Source organism: Nicotiana tabacum, chromosome 5 (assembly GCF_000715075.1).
Source record: "Nicotiana tabacum cultivar K326 chromosome 5, ASM71507v2, whole genome shotgun sequence".
Taxonomy (NCBI): Eukaryota; Viridiplantae; Streptophyta; class Magnoliopsida; order Solanales; family Solanaceae; genus Nicotiana; species Nicotiana tabacum.
Genome location: NC_134084.1, coordinates 115,491,819 through 115,510,050, shown reverse-complemented (window position 1 = coordinate 115,510,050; position 18,232 = coordinate 115,491,819).

Below are 18,232 nucleotides of genomic sequence, written 5' to 3'. Positions count from 1 at the left end.
GGAGGTGGTTAGAGCTGTTGAAGGACTATGATATCACTATTTTGTGCCATCCGGGGAAGGCCAATGTGGTGGCCGATGCTTTGAGTCGCCGGTCGGAGAGTTTTGAGAGTTTGGCTTACCTACCAGCAGCAGAAAGGCCATGGCGATGGATGTTCAAGCCTTAGCCAGCCAGTTTTTGAGATTGAATATTTCGGAGCCCAGTCGGGTCATGGCTTGTTTGGTTTCTTGGTCTTCCTTGTTTGATCATATCAGAGAGCGTCATGATGATGACCATCATTTGCTTGTCCTCAAGGGCAAGGTTTTGCATGATGATGCCAGAGATGTGACCATTGGTGATGACAGGGAATTGAGGATGCATGCTCGGATATGCGTACCTAATGTTGATGGGCTTCGGGAGTTGATTTTGGAGGAGGCCCATAGTTCGCGGTATTCCATCCATCCGGGTGACGCAAAAATGTACCAGGATTTGAGGAAGCACCATTGGTGGAGGAGGATGAAGAAAGATATAGTTGGGTTTGTAGCTCGATGCCTCAATTGTCAGCAGGTGAAATATGAGCATTAGAGACCGGGTGGCTTGATTCAGCAGATGGAGATTCCAGAGTGGAAGTGGGAGCGAATCACCATGGACTTCGTAGTTGGACTCCCACGGGCTTTGAGGAAGTTCGATGCTATTTGGGTGATTGTGGATCGCCTGACCAAGTGCTCACGCGTCATTCCTGTGTGTACTACTTATTCTTCAAAGAGGTTGGTTGAGATTTATATCCAGGAGATTGTTCGCCTACATGGTATTCCAGTTTCCATCATTTCAGATAGAGGTGTACTCAATTCACATCACGGTTCTGGAGGGCCGTACAACATGAGTTGGGTACTCGGGTGGAGTTGAGCACAATATTTCACCCCCAGACGGATGGATAGTCGGAGCTCACTACTTAGATTCTTGAGGATATGCTTTGTGCATGTGTGATGAAGTTTCTTGGGATCGGCTCTTACCATTTGCGGAGTTTGCCTAAAACAACAGTTACCAGTCTAGCATTCAGATGGCACCATATGAGGATCTGTATGGTAGGCGGTATAGATCCTCGGTGGGTTGGTTCGAGCTGGGAGAGGCTATTTTATTGGGCACAAACTTGGTTCAGGACGCTTTGGAGAAGGTTAAGATGATTCAGGATAGACTCCGCACAACCCAGTCTAGACAGAAGAGTTATGTGGACCGAAAGGTTTGTCACATTTCATTTATGGTTGGAGAGTGGGTCTTGCTTCGGGTTTCGCCTATGAAGGGCGTTATGAGATTTGAAAAGAAGGGCAAGTTGAGCCCAAGGGTTATTGGTCCCTTTGAGGTGTTGCGACGTCTTGGGGAGGTTGCTTATGAGCTTGTCTTACCTCCTAGCTTGGCAGGAGTTAATCCGGTATTTCATTTTTTGAGGCTCCGGAGATATCACGGTGATCTGTCGCATGTGTTGGATTTCAGTTCAGTTCAGTTGGACAAGGATCTATCGTATGTTAAGGAGCCAGTGGCTATATTGGATAGGCAGGTTTGAAAGCTGAGGTCAAAGAGCATTGCATCAGTAAAGGTTCAGTGGCGGGGTCAGCTGGTCGAGGAGGTGACTTGGGAAACCAAGCAGGATATGTTCAACCATTACCCTCCTATTTTCACCACTTCAGGTATGTCTCTATGCTTGTTCGAGGACGAACGAATGTTTTAAGAGGGGGAGGATGTAATGACCCGACTGGTCATTTTGAGAATTTATGCCCCGATCCCTTATTAACTGCTTCCCCCGTGTCTATTTCTGCTATTTTGATTTGTCGGGATGGCTCATCTTGCGTTTCGGAGTGTTTTGGGACACTTAGTCCCTAAATAAGAGTTTAAGTCTTAGAAATTGGACCGTAGTTGGAGCAATGTGAAGACGGATCCGGAATGGAATTTCGTCGATTCCGTTAGCTCTGTTGGGTGATTTAACACTTAGGTGCATGTCCAGATTGTATTATGGAGGTCTGTAACATATTTAGGCTTGAAATGGCAAAGTTAAATTTTTGGAGTTTCGGGCTGATAGTGAAATTTGGATATCGGGGTCAGAATCTGATTCCAAAAGTTGGAATAGGTCCGTAATGTTTAATAGGACTTGTGTGTAAAATTTGGGGTCAATCGGACATGATTTGGTTGGTTTCGACATCGGATGTAGAATTTTGGAAATTCAAGTTCATTAGGTTTCGATTGGAGGGTGATTCATGGTTTTAGCTTTGTTTGATATGATTTGAGGGCTTGACTAAATTCCGATAATGTTTTAGGATTGGTTGGTATGTTTGGTATGTTTGATTGAGGTCCCGGGGGCCTCGGGTGAGTTTCAAATGCTTAAGGGATAAGAATGTGGACTTAGGCAAATTATAAAGTTGGGTGCTTTTGGTATTTTCGCACCTGTGGTAGGGACCTCGCTGATGTGGACCTACAGAAGCGAGCAAGGAGGTTGCACGCGCGGTCTGAGGCAAGAGGACCAGTCGTCGCAGATGCGAGTGCGACTCAAGAAGCGGAGCCACATCTGCGAAGAAAGGAGCACGGGTGCAGTGCTTGGGGAATTAATGAAATTCCGCAGATGCGGAGCTCTAGCCGCAGAAGCGGGACCGCAGGTGTGGACATCGCTGGGCAGAAAAAGGAAATTTCGAGGGTTGAAAGTTCATAACACCAAATTCAATTTTGAGCTCGGGAGAAGGCGATTGTGTGAGGATTTTTAAGAGGAAATCAGTGGATAATGATTCCTAACCCTATTTCGTTAATATTTCATCAATCTCTAGTAATCTTCTCAATCTAATCAAGGAATTTGAGTGGAAAAATGGGAATTTGGGGGAAAAGTTCCCCAATCGAGTTTTTGGGTTTTGATTGGGTTTTAGGTGTCGAAATTGAATAATTTTTGGCGAGTGATCTCGTGAGTGAATGTGTGCTCTAAATTTGTGACTTTAACTCGATTCCGAGACGGGGGCCCGGGGAGGATTTTTGGGTATTTTCCTATTTTCTCGCCTTAGCTTTAAATTCATTAGATAAATTACTTGCTTGTAGCTATATTTAAGTTATGTAATTGATTTGATTATATTTGGACCACTCGAAGTTGGGTACTCGTGGCAAGAGCGTTATATTGGATTGATTTGAGCTTGATTTACGGGTAAGTGGCTTGCCTAACCTTGTATGGGGGAACTCTCCTTAGGATTTTGGTATTGTTGTTGTATGAATGTCGTGTGCGTGAGGTGACGAGTGCGTACATGTGCTAATTGTTGAAAAACCCCGTTTTCATTTGTAAATATATATGTTTTTCTTTAATTGAGAAATACTAGTATATGAAGCCTCCTGTTTAGCTTAGGAAAGCATGCGTATGTGACTTAACTGTCTTATCTACTTTAACTGCTTAGTTGGATTCTGTGTAGCATGTTTAGGGAAGAAATTACCTATTTATTTGATACGAACTTGAATAGAACTGTAGATTTCCTTCTTGAGACTATTGTGTATATCGATTTGGTGGTGTATTTACGTTGGGACTATGGAACAGTATTCCGGGAGATCCCCCTGCATGTTTACTTTGGGACTACGGAACGATATCCCGGGAAATCCCCCTACACATTTATATTTGGGACTATGGGGCGGTATCCCGGGAGATTCCCATATACTGGATATTCACTTTGGGACTACGAAACGGTATTCTAGGAGATCCCCTTGCACATTTATGATTTGGACTATGGGACGGTAACCCTGGAGATCCTTTATACATTTACGTTTGGGACTATGGGACGCTATCCTGGGAGATACCCTGTCGCTATCTCTATGTACTGAGTTATTTCTTTCTGTGATTTCATTTTTCGGTGACTGTTAGTATTTAAACTATATTGTCATATCTCATACTGTTTTACCTTGTTATATATATATACCAGTAGGGCCCTGACCAGATCTCGTCACTACTCGACCGAGGTTAGGCTTGGCACTTACTAGATACCGCTGTGGTGTACTCATGGCCTTTCATGCACATGTTTTTCGTGTGCAGATCCATGTTCTTCTACTCAGCCATACTTCCAGCGAGGTGAGTCGATCCAGATACTTCGAGGTATATCTGCCGCGTCCGTAGACCTAGAAGTCCCTCTCTATTCTCCCTTCAGTTATAGACTTTTCCCTGTATTTTTCGTCGTTATTAGACTTTTGGAGTTAGAAACACTATGTATTTCTTTAGCTTGTGATTCGTGAGATTCGGGGTTTTGGGAGTGCTATGTTCCGTTCCAGAGTGTTATTATTTTATATGTCGAGCGGCATTTTAAAACCATTTTATTATATTTACCTATTAACTATTGGTTTTGTATCTTTAAATTATTTTCCGCAAATTGTTAGGCTTACCTAGCCGTAGAGGCTAGGTACCGTCACGACAATTCACGGAGGGAAAACTTGTTTCGTGACAATTCTCATCAACTTAATTGCTTTCATACGATTAACACATATAATCAAATAGTAGTGTCCACAAAATATGGTGTTAACCTAGAACTACCCGAACGATAACAGAAATAGTAGCTACGTACGGACTCTCATCACTTCGTACATACGTTGCCCCCACAAATAACCACATATTAATTAAGTTCACCTATGGGGAAATTTCCCTCTTACAAAGTTAGAAAATAAACTCTGCTCGTTTCGAGCCTACTTCCAACTCAAGAAAGTGCTGAAATCATCAAACCAGAGCCGCACAATCCAAAACTATTCAAATAGTGTAAAAACCAATCATTATAGGTTTACAAGTTCATATTCTAGCTATTAATATTATTATCCAATCACAAAGGCAAGATTCCTAAAATTCACCCCGGGCCCACGTGCTCAGATTCTGGATATTTTCGAAGGAAGTTGTCACCCATAACCTAAGGATCAAGAATATACAATTTTTACTTCATTCCATAATGAATTTCGTGGTTAAATCTTGTTTTTATCCAAAACCTAGGTTTTACTCTAATCCCATGATTTTCACTAATCTTTACATGTTAATCTACCCAAAATTCAAGTATTTAAGTCACGTATAGTAGGAATTACTTACCTCCAAAAGTTTGGTGAAAAACCTCTCTCAAAGGAGCTCAAAAATCGCCCAACAATGGTGTGAAATGAGCCAAAAATGTCTAAGGCCCGTATTAAATGAAGGCTACTGCCTTTAGTGATTTCCGCATTTGCGGTCCTGGGCCGCACCTGCGTCCAGCGCATCTTTGGATAAAGGTCCGCTTCTACGGAACATGATTAGGCCGGCTGGGCCGCTTCTGCGAAAGGCCAACCGCTTCTGCGGTTCTGCTTCTACGGAGAGAGGGCCTCTTCTACGGTATTTGGGCTGGACACCCTTGTCCGCATCTTCGAGTCATGGCCCGCACCTACGAGCTCTTATCTGTAGCTGACCAACTGCAGGTGCGATTATGATAGAAGGTGGGCATTCAATCCTTTCCCAAAATTCCCAACTTGGTCGAGCCTCGTTCAATTGACGCTCGGGGCCCCTGGGTCCCTGCAAGAACACACCCACAAGTTTGAAATGATAAAACAGACTCACTCAAACCCTCTGAATGCCAGAAACAACATTAAACTAGGAATGACACCCTAAAACCAATTGATTCAAACTTATGAACTTCAAGTTCTTCAATTTACTTCCAATGTGACGATCACACTTATACTACTTAGATTGAAATCAAATTTTGTGTGCAAGTCTTAAGTGACATTACAGAACTATTCCCGGTCTTGGAATCCTGTTTGGACATCGATATCATCAAAACCCGCTCTAAACCAAATTTAAAGAACTTCTAAAAACCTTTAATAACCAACTTTCACTATTATGCGCCAAAACGGTCCCGGGTCATCCAAAACCCAATCTGAACATACACCCAAGTCAGAAATCATCATACAAATCTATTGGAACCGTCAAATCTTGATTCCGATATCGTTTACTCAAAATATTTACAGAAGTCAAACTTGGCCTTTTAGGTCAACCTTAAGGAACCAAGTGTTCTGATTTCAACACAAACTCTTCCAAATCCCGAACTAACCACCTCCGCAAGTCATAAATCAGTAAAAGCAAGTACGGGGAGTCTTATTTAGGGAAACGGGGTTCTAGAAAGCAAAATAACTAGTCGGGTCGTTACATTCTCCACCTCTTAAACAAATGTTCATCCTCGAACGGGTTTAGATTCATACTTTAGGTTCTAAATAAGTGTGGATATTTGCTCCACATGTCCTCTTCGGACTCCTAGGTTGCCTCATGGATTGGTTGGCCCCTCTACTGAACCTTTACCATGGAGATCCTCTTGTATCTCAACTGGCGATCCTGTCTATCAACAATAGCAATTGGGTCCTCCTCAAAACCCAAGCTCTCATCTAGCTGGATATTGCTGAAGTCTAACACATGGGAAAAGTCAGCATGGTACCTCCGTGTCACGATCCAAACCATTGGGCCATGACGGGCACCCGGTACCTTACTAAATTGGGTACCAACATAACGTATCTTTTCGTGTCATGCTTTCATAGATAATTGAGCTGGAAGGCTCCTGTGGGATAAGTAGAATACAACATGAGATAACAACCTATACATAAGATATATGGTCCTCTAAGACCAAAATAACCACTTGAAAACCGAATATAGGCTGACAAGGCCATACAATCTTTTACATACATGGCATTTGTCTACAAGCCTGTAAGAATTCATAATTTTCATAAAGGTCGGGATAGAGTCCCGCCATACCAAACAATACACATCTAACTCATACTAACCAAACAAGCAACTCCGAAGCAAATTGAGCGCACCAACATCTTCCGTCGAGCTGATAGCCTACTTAGAGGGCTCTCGACCTGTCTATCAAGACTTGCGGGCATGAAGCACAGCGTCCCCAGGAAAAAAGTAACGTTAGTACGAATACTGTACTGAGTATGTAAGGCACATAAATAAGTACATAACAAATATGGAGGAAATATAGTGTAAATTGACTCAACCTGTAAGTCTGAATAACTTTGTAAATCATAAATTACTTTTAGCATCATGCATATGCGTATGAATGTCATGTCATGCATAGGTACATGTTTCATAACATCATCAGCCTCTGAGGGCATCCCATCATATCATATCGGCCACTGTGGGCAAAATCATCAACGTATACCAGCTGATCAGGTAGTGGTGCATATATAACGCCATAACCTTTTCCCATATCCCATATAAATATAATATACATATATACGCGTATATAACGCCATCTGGTCATAGGTCAATATACATGAATGCAATGCATGAGAAGTACGTTAATAAAATCTTTTGGAATGACATAAGACCATTATGCCTTAAGTAGTATCATGAAGTGAACTCCTTTTTCCAACGTACGTATTTTTCTGAGACCCATGAATAGATGATAAAAATAATAGGACGTATGGGAATCAAGAACATAGACATCTCTAGTATTTCTATGAATAGAGTCATTTATGGAAGTTGCACATTTGCTTGTTTTGTTTGTATCGCATGGATCATGCCAAAAGAAAGAAGGGATAGCCATAAGATACCTGGAGTGGGGAAAACTCCGTATAATATTCCGTTGGAAAACCTTCGTTGATTGAACTTAGAACTCAAAAAAATCAGATTAAGCTTTTGCTCTTTGAAATCCTTGAACGAAATTTGATCCTGCTTCTTTGAAATTCATGAACGAGATTTTGCTTTTTGATTCTTTAAAATTCTGGAACGAAATTACATCTGCCACTCATGTTTCCTTTTGATAGGATTGATATATCAACAATATTTCCTAAGTGTTTTGATCCTAATTGAGATAAGACTTGTGATGAAGCCTTATCTTGGTTAAATTCTATTTTAATCCTTAGGTAGACACCTACTCCCAAACTATTATGAGTCATTTTCTTGCTTGGTGGCCTTGTTCCACGTTTTTGGAAGATAATTTTGTTAATTTTTTTCTTTTTAGCCACTTATTAGTTAACTGGGTAATATCTCGTTACCCGGTAAATAACCAATTACCCGTATAATTAAGAATTATTTCCACTTACTCAAAATATTACTCACTTTTCACATACCTTATGGCCATGTGGTACCTTGTATGGTACTAGTCCATAAGTACCGAGTATTTTAGCTCGGGCCGTATTTTACCCCAAAATACCAAACTTTGACGAAAATTTATTTTCTTTGACTTGCTTCCCCTTTCATCTTCACGAATTTACTCATCACTAGTTTAATAGCATAATCCTTATAATCTCCAAATAATTCTTTTACTTGGACTGATGTCAATTACCTTCCGACAAATTCCACGTACAATACTACAAGGTATAACATCGTCTGTAACTTAATACTGCAAAGGGTAACATCACAATAATGTAATACTGCAGGACGTAAAATCATCGTAATATTGCGGGGTGTAACATTATTTCCCCCCTTTGTGTAACGACCTAACCGGTCATTTTGAGCTTTTACACTTTGCTTGTCAGTTCTCGGGCATGACTTACCATGTGTGATGTATTATGACTTACGTAAATCGTTGGTTTTCGTTTTTAGGGTAACCGGAATAAACTTTGGAAGAATAGTTCTCAGGTTGAAGCTTGAAATTTGAAAGGTTTGACCAAGATTTGACTTGTTATTATATGATCTCGGATTGGAATTTTTATGACTTGGTTAGCTCTATTAGGTGATTTGGGACTTAGGAGCGTGATCATAATGCATTTTGGAGGTCCGTGGAAGGTTTAGGCTTGAATTGGCGAAATTGGGATTTTTGCGTTCTCCGGTTGATAGGTGAGACTTTGATAAAGAGGTCAGAATGGAATTCTTGAAGTTGGAGTAGGTCCATGGTGTCATTTGTGACGTGTGTGCAAAATTTCAGATCATTTGGACGTAGTTTGATGGACTTTTTGATTAAAAGCGTAATTTGGAATCTTATGCTTGATTTCGATGTGATTTGGTTGATTTGATGTTGTTTGAGATTTTTTGAAGATTGGTACAAGTTTGACTAGTGGTATATAATGTATTTGTGCTTTTGGTTGAGGTCCTAGGGGCCCCGGGGTGATTTCGGATGGTTGTCGGAAAGTTTGGAGTTTGAGTTGTGCTGCAGATTTTGTTGTTCTTGCCATTTCCGCACATGCGGATTGGGGACCGCGCGAGTTCCGCAGAAGTGGTTATGTAGCGCTGGTGCGCAGAAGTGGTCGCATGTGCGGTTTGGTCCCCGCATCTGCGAAGACCGCAGGTGCGGTCAGGCAACCGCAGAAGCGGAAATTGACTATTAATGAAATTCCGCATAAGCGGAGGATTTTGCGCAGATGAGATAGTGTGACCGCAGATGTGGTTTTTGCTGGGTCAAAACATATAAATTTCACCCTTCGCGATTTTGAGTGGATTTTCACCATATTTCATTCGGGATATAGCTTTAGAGAGCTAATTAAAGAGGGAATCCAAGAGTATTTCGTGGAGGTAAGATTTTTGGACCCTAAACTTGTTTCTATGATGAATATTAACATTGTAAGCTTGAAATCAATGGAAACTCAGTGCAAAAATGGGTAATTAGGACTTGAGATTAAAAGACCTTTGAGTGGGCATTTGAGAGGCCATTTGAGGTCCAATTTTGATGTTCTTGATATGTATTGACTCGTGGGAGAATGAGGATTCTATTGATGTGATTTTTGTCGGGTTCCAAGGCATGGGCCAAGGGGCCGGGTTTGAGCAATTTCAAGATTTTTGATGTAAATTGGATATTTTCGAGTGGGTTTTGTTCCCTTAATATATTTTAATGGTTGTGTACAGATTGTGGCTAGATTTGGAGCATCCAAAGGTCGATTCGAGAGGGCAAAGGCATCGCAGGCTAGAGTTTGGACCGGATCGATGTGAGTGATGATTGTAAATGTTGTCCTGAGAGTATGAAATGCCGGATTGCGCATCGTTTGCTATATTAAGGTGACACAAACTCTAGATGACGAGCATGGGGTCGTGCACTGTTCGGGATTGTGACTTAGTCCATCCCGAATGATTTTTTTACCGCGTATTTGATTGAAAACTGTTTGCTATCATCATGTTTTGGGCTGAATGCCATATTTGGACTTAGTGCCAACTATTTGAACCTTTACGGGATATTTGCTGATATTTTCTCACTGTTTTGACTTTAAACTTGTACTCAGTCATGCTATATTTTATGTTTTCATAACTTAGCCATGTTTACTCTGTTTTAACATATTAAATGATATTTCAAATAATATTTTGGGCTGAGCATCATGTTTTACTATTGCTCGAGTGGCTTATGAGATTTTGACTGAGTAAGGCCGAGGGTCTGTGCTGTGAGGATACTTTTGGGACGGGCTACACGCCGCAGCAGTGATACACTGATTATGATTATGAGGCTGAGGGACTGAGGTTTGTACGCCACGAGGTGGCTTATTAATATGAGGCCAAGAGCCTAGTGATCATACCACAAGATGGCTTGATATTGCGCTTGGGCCGTAAGGGGCCCCTCTAGGAGTCTGCACACCCCCAGTGAGCGCGGTTGTGATGTGAGATATAGCCCGAGGGGCTGGTGTTGTTCCATGTTGTTGCCCGAGGGGTTGTTTCTATTGGTATTTCTGCCCGAGGGGCGGATTTTCTGTGCTTATCTATTCTAGCTGCTTTTCGTTTGCTTCTTTAACTGTAAAAAGGTATTTTAAAGATGTTTTAACTGAGCTAAGATACTTTAAGAGATTTCACAACTTCGTTGCTTTCTTACTGGTTTTATACTGCTTTTATACATCATGTTGATGTGCTTTATGTGATTTCTTATTTCTCACTCTTCATTTATTATTATTACTCACTGAGTCAGAGTACTCACATTACTCCCTGCACCTTGTGTGCAAATTCAGGTATTTCTGCACGCGGTAACGGGTATTGGTTGATTAGAGGCAGAGTTATTGGAGTTTAGCAAGGTAGCTGCCTGACGTCTGCAACACTGCTTTTCTCCCTTTTGATGTCATTAGACTGTATTTAGTATATTCTTAGAATTTTTGTTGTATTTTAGACCTTAGTAGATGTTTGTGACTTGTGATATCCCGATGTCGGGCTGTATCTATTTACGCACTATTCATTTAAACGTACATTATGCAATATCTGATTAATTAAAAAGGCTTAAATTGACTTATTAAAATTATTGAAATGAATTTGGGGATCGTGTCGTCTAGCCTTGTCTTCACGAGAGGCACCATCATGACCGGGTCCGATTTGGGGTCATGACAAGTTGGTATCAGAGCCTAGGTTACATAGGTCTCACGAGTCATTGGTAGGTTTAGTAGAGTCTCGTGGATCGGTACAGAGACGTCTGTACTTATCCTCGGGAGGCTGCAGAACCTTTAGGAAAAACTTCACATTATGGAATTCTTATCGTGCGTCCTTGATTCAACTTGAAATGTAACTTTTTGAATTCTTCCATGCGTTCGCATGCGCACATGAGCGCTCGATATCAAATGTGTATCGACGGCTTGTGATTCCCTGATCGCGGGGCGGGATGTGATCTCTGTGTGTTGATGTTGGGCCAGTCTAGAAGACTTGGGTCGGATTTTGCCTATTGCTTGAGCCCTGAGCTGTTGATTGTGCGAACGCGTGCTTCTGGATCTATATATTCTGTTGTGTCCCTATTAAGGGGAGTAATGACTAGATAGCTACGTGATGAGTATGTTATGATTGCGAAGTGTATTCATATGATTTGGAAATGACGAGAAGGGCCTGCTGGAGGATGGAAGGACCATTAGGTACTTGATGTTCATCTTGATTTGAGGTATAGCCTGGAGTTATGGGTGTGTGAAGAATCTTTTCATATTTCCTAGTGGAGTGAAGTAGATTTCATGTTGCGGTATGAGTTCAGACTCGGGAAGATTAAGTGACTGCATAATGTTTATGACGGTGGAAGGTATACAGAAATGTTAGTTGGAGGCAAAGCATGTGGGTTATCTCCTGCGAAGTGTTCTGAGGTTGTGTGATCCTTATGTTGCCTGTGAAGATCTCATTTACAAGTGAAATATATGTGTTGAAATTTAAATTTGGGTCGCTTAAGGGAGTGGGTTTAACTGTTACGAAAGGGAATGCGAGATATCATAAAATTTAAAGTACTAGATGGTCTGTGTTTCACGAGCTTATGAAGGATTGCGTTTAATCTCACTATGATATTATGGCAGTAATAGAGTATATGTATGATGAGTTATTGTGTGTGTTTTTATCTATGTCTTCGAGCCAAGTGGGGGAGTCTGCTATTGATTAGATGGACTGCACAATTATGTGCTATGTTGGTTCCAGTTGAGGCGTACGGGAGAATCAGTTATGGCCTACGCAGATTGAGACCGAGGATGGCTTGAGTAAAGGAAAATTCTTGATAAAGGTTATAATATGCTTCATAGGTGTGTGCGAATCATGAAATGTCTTGAGTTGTTGTTGGTAAAGGATGCTCGGTGCACAGAGCAGGAAGTTGCTTGGTTGTATTAGGATGAGGTTACATTATGCGGTGTCAGACTGCTAATGAGGCACAGGATGTTCAGTTCGTTTGATTAGGCTAATTACAGTTTGAGTAGCGTGAATGACTCTCAAGAATGGTTCTAATGTGTTCAAGATTGCACATGTTATAACTGGAAATTTTCAAGTGTATAATTTGGCTAGAAACTGAGGTTTACATTGAAGGGTGTCAAGACTTGTGCCATTTCCATATCAATTATGGTATTCTATACATCAGTATTAGGAAGGTAATGGCTTCATATTCGCAGAAAGTCTCTTCGAGGCAGGTATTTTGAATGTGGTGATTTTGGGAATATTAAGGAGAGTATTTAGCAACTTGTGAGCCTTAGATGGTGTGGTTTTATGCTTGGGTCTCCTGTGGTGAGTCTGAGTTGAGGATTGCGGTATTATGGCAAGGAGAAGTATTAATTCAAAGGTAATTCCGAAGGAACTCAGATAAATAGGACAGCTTGGTAGTAGGTCGGATCGGCATGGTAAGGTATACGATTAGTTCTTTGGGTGCTTATGAGATAATAAGTTTCTAGATGTGCTTCGTGGCAATACTCTTAGATTTTGATGGCTTGCGTAGCTTGGTCGAGTTAGAAGGATTTAGTCCTGACAGGTCTAGTTTGTGCAAAGGGAACTCGGAGAATTCTTGATGGTTTCTACCACGGTTAGAGATGTATATTTTCTATGGGTATGAGGAGCATGGGTTGTATAGTGATTTTCTTCTAGATGGGATTAATGGAAAGTTCTTGGCTAGTTGAGTACATAGTTGCTTCTGGCTCGGAAGGGATATGAAGTCCTCAAGGTTATCTTAGGATGGTAAGGTTTATGTGGTATGTTGTGTAGGATTGAGATTTGCATGTGTAAGGTCATGTTTCAGTTCTGAAAGGAAGGTCATAAAATTCTTAGGCAGCACAGGCAGCTTCAGGTGATTAGGGAAACGATCTTCAGATGATTAAGGAAATGGTATTGCTAATTGGTGTGACTTGACGAGGGTATACGTTTCAGAAAAAGGTAATGTGATTAAGTTGATGGTACTTCGGTAGTATTGCGGCACTCTCTTATTAGATTGACTGCTGATATTCGAGTTTGCTTTATGGCATCGAAGAATTATGAAAGTACCTCTCATGGAAATATAGGGTATTAGAGGTGTGTTGTATATCCGGACGGCAGAATTGGGATCAGATATAGAGATTCGTGTGCTATATGGAACTAGGGACTAGGAGTTCCCATATTCAGATTATGTTGTGGTTGGGGTCGCGTGTATCGACACTGTATAGTGACTATCGGGGCTTGGAGCCCCGAGTGGATCTTTTGTTGTCCGGTGTGTGCGATTTTGATGTAATATTGGGTAGAGACAAGTTATCTTCGTGTCGTGTTATTCTGGTGTATTGCACTAAGGCGACGATGTTGGCTATGCCGGGAATGCCACGGATTGAGTAGTGAGGTTTGAGGGATTATGTTCTTAGTAGGTGGTTTTATATTTCTAGGACCCAGCGGATGGCTGGGAAGGATTGTCTTTCTTATTTAGCCCTTCGTGATGGATGTCAGTACAGAGACTCCTACCATTGATTCAGTTCTGGTGGTGAGGGACTTTTCGGATGTGTTTCTTGTGGCCGGGCATGTCGCCGGACGGGGTTGTTGATTTTGGTATTATTTTGGTGCCGAGCATCAAAGCGTATGGTACCGGTGGGGTTAAAGGAGTTGAAGGAATAGCTTCGGGACTCCTTGATAAGGGTTCATTGGTAGACCTATATGGATGTTCTGCATCAAGACGGCTTTGTTGACTTCGAGTTACCATTGGTGAGGGATGTGTTGATTCAATTGTTATTGAGATATTAGTGTTCTGAGGTGATCTATAAGTTACCTTTATGTGTTGCGAGGCGTGAGGATTTGTTGGTTATAGGCACATGTGGTGCGGTTCTATTGGGATTTCGTAGTGGAATTCGAACGCGAAGAGTATTGGGTATTGCTCGGCGGATGGCGTATCGGTTATGTCCTTACAGGTTGGTGTCATGTTATGTCAGTTGCTTCGCCGTGGTTGTGATGATTTGCTTTGGTTCTAGACATCAAATTGCGCGTGGTTGTCGATTTTGAGCATATTGACTTGAGGTGTTTCATGTTGACCAGTGTTTGGATAGGGTCACGCATTGCAGCAAGGTTATGTGGAGGTATGATCCTTCGCGTTAGACTCGTGTGTTCTGTTTCGACGATGTGTGATGGGTTCTCATCATTGTGTTGAGGTGGTATTGGTGAGATTGCAGTACAACTCTCTCATTCGAGTCGTTAGCACAATACTTACCTCGATTCCAGGGCCGAACTCAAGCCTCAATTATCGCTTTTTCTCTAGATTCCACCTCCAATCCACTCGTATATAATCATAATTAACTTAATAATATCAATTATTGCTAAAGAAATCAATTCCAATGCACAATTACAAATTTTCCAATAGTTTTTCCAAAAAATCCAAAATTGACCTCGGGCTCGCTTGGTCAAAACTGGAGGTTCGAACAAAAACTCATTTACCCATTCACCCCCGAGTCCAAATATTTAATTAGTTTCGAAATCCGACCCCAAATCGAGGTCTAAATTTTAATTATACAAAAATCCCTAATTCTACCCAAATCCCCAATTTTTACCATGAAAACCCTAGATTTTAGGTTGAAAGTTGATGAAATGCAATGAGTAATTGGAAGAAAGTAGTTTAGAATCATTTACCAATACTTTGGGGAAGAATTTGTATCTTGAAATTCGCCTCTAAGCCTTCTTGTTTTTGAAAATATGAAATAATGGCCAATTCCCGTTTTTGCTTCTATTTTTAAAACACTGGACAGGTCCTCATCGCGTTCATGATGCATTGTGGCCAGAAGGGTTTTCGCGTTCGCTATGGTCTATCCCCCTTACCATCTTGTTCGCGTGCCTGGAAATGCGTTCGCGAAGAGCAACTCAAAGATTCCCCAGCCCACCTCCATTTTACTTTACGCGTTTGTGTGATGCCGGTCACGTTTGCAAAGAGCAGCCCCCTAGTGCTCCGCGTTCATGATCATGGCTTCGTGTTCGCGATGAACAGTCCCCTCCCTAGGCCAGGTTTCACTTCACGTTCGCGAGAATATCTTCGCGAACGCGAAGAAGGAAAACCAGAAACACTGACTGTAGCAAAACACACCAGATTTTCTAAGTCTAAAACATCCCGTAGCCTATCCGAAACTCACCCGACCCCTAGGGTCTCTAAACCAAACATGCACACAAGTCTTAAAACATCCTACGGACTTGCTGGCGCGATCAAATCGCCAAAATAGCACCTAGAACTACGAATTTAGCATCAAATTGAATGATATTTTCAAGAAAGTTCAAAAGTTCTATTTTCTCAACCAAAGTTCCGAATCACGTCAAATCAGTCCCATTTCTCATAAAATTTCACAAAAAATGTATAAATATCATAATGGACCTATACCGGATTGCGGAACCATAATATGGACCTGGTATCAACAAAATCAATTATTTAACAAATTCTTAAAACCTTTATATTTCCAGTTTAACAAATTTCATCAAAAATTCATTTCTTAGGCTAGGGACCTCGGAATTTGATTCCAGGCATACGCCCAGGTCTTATATCTTACTACGGACCCTCTGGGACCGTCAAAATACGGGTCCGGGTCTGTTTACTCAAAATATTGACTCGAAGTAAACTATAATCAACTTTTAAAGGAAAAACTTACTATTTTCTCAAATTTTCACATAAAAGCTTCCGGAAACGCGCCCGGGCTGCGCACGCAAATAGATGAGAAAGAAAATGAGGTTTTGAAGTCCTCGAAATCCCGAATTGGGTTCTAAAACACAAGATGGTCATCACAATCACTTGTGTTTGCCTCTTCGTGAGGTTGTTCTCTCGATATTTTGTACTCTCTTTTATATAGTGGATTGCCCATCTCTACCATGGATGTAGGTTAATTGACAGAACTACGTTATATGCGTGTGTGTCTCTTTGGTTATATTTTTCTTTTGTTGTGATTTATCGTTGTTTAAGTGTTGCTTTGTTAGCTTTCGCATGAATTATATTATATATGCCGATTAATTATTTTTTAGAGGTAATTCTTTTTTAGTCTTTGATTTCTAATAATCAAGTAGCTTTATATTTTCATTGAACATAATATTTCTAAATTATATTTAATTGGATAAAAGAAGCTAATTTATAATTTATCGTGTCTTTCCAAGCTATGATTTTGTCCATATTAATTCTAATGCAAAGAATAACTAATGCTATTTGTTGCATGAATAAGTCAATAGTACGCCAAGTTCGATTTTCACTTAATGAATAATAGCTATTTTTTTCAAATATTTTTGTAAATATGAGCGTGAGAATTTTCATAATTATCAATGCTTAAGCTATCTTCATTAATCTCTATTAGTAGCACTCCTTCAACATGTTGTCTAAGTTTCTTCTTCTTTTTCTAATGATCTTTTTATCTGGATGAACAACATCGATGATATCTTTTAGACACTATTTTATATTTGTAAGAATTTTAATTATAGCACAAGTTAAATACCAATTTTTTTTTTTTTATGTTAGAGGTCAATGAAATGTTGAGTTTGATTCGCTCTGAAATAGTTATTACGATAATATTCTTGTTTTCCACTCTTATATATATGAAAAAGAATTCAAACTTACTTTAAATTAATGGTTTTTGATGTTATTTTAATTTTAATATTTTCAAATATAAATTTTACAATAACGTCTTGGCTACACGCGAACAAAAGGGTAAAAATCCCTTTTTTACGAGAGGGGCATTTTTGCTATAGTACATGGGCAGTTTTAACTCTTTTTTACATTGGTGAAAAAATCCCTTTTTCTCGAAGCCCACCGCCTCTTTTGGAAGCCCGCAGCATATATATATGTATATCCTCTTCTGCACCTTTCACACAGTTAAAAACCTTTCCATCTCACTGTTCTAACATGGGGGGCACGGGATTATTCGATCGACGTTGGGATATCTCCCGCCGAGTCCGTTTGGATTAGTTGATTTGTAGTAGCTGATAAGTATTAAGTACTGAAAAACATTTTTTAAGTGCTGAAACTGATAAGCTTTTTTTCTGTTAAAATGACTTAAATAAGTTTAGAACTTTTATACTTATAAGGGCGTAATTTCTTCAAAATTTTAGAATCCAGATCGATTCAAATACAAAATATTCTATTTGTCATTTTATTTTGAACACAACTGTGCTTAGATAAGATAACTTTTATGATAAATATAATTTATTTTATAATAAGCATATAATCATAAGTTATACTCCCCCCGTTTCATATTAAATGAGGTACTTTCCTTTTTAGTCTGTTCCAAAACAAATGACACATTTCTAAATTTGGAAATAATTTAACCTTAAAAATTTTCATTTTACTCATTTACCCTTAATGAGAAGCTTTTATAGCCACACAAATATCATGACCCACAAACTTTTTACCCCTTAAGCTTTTAAGACCACAAGTTTCAAAAGTCTTCTCCTTTTTTCTTAAACTCCGTGCCGAGTCAAACTACCTCATTTAATATGTAACGGAGGGAATAATAATTAATAAATTGATAAAGTTTCTGAATAAAAAATAAACCTAAATAGGACAAAATATTGGAAGAGAAACAAACATTGTCTTCATCACCGCAACAATTAGAAAGCAATACACTAAAAATTTGATATGTCTTCATTCATTACATGCAGGTCAAAAATTAATACACAATCACAAATATACAAATATGCAAAGGAATAGAGAATTT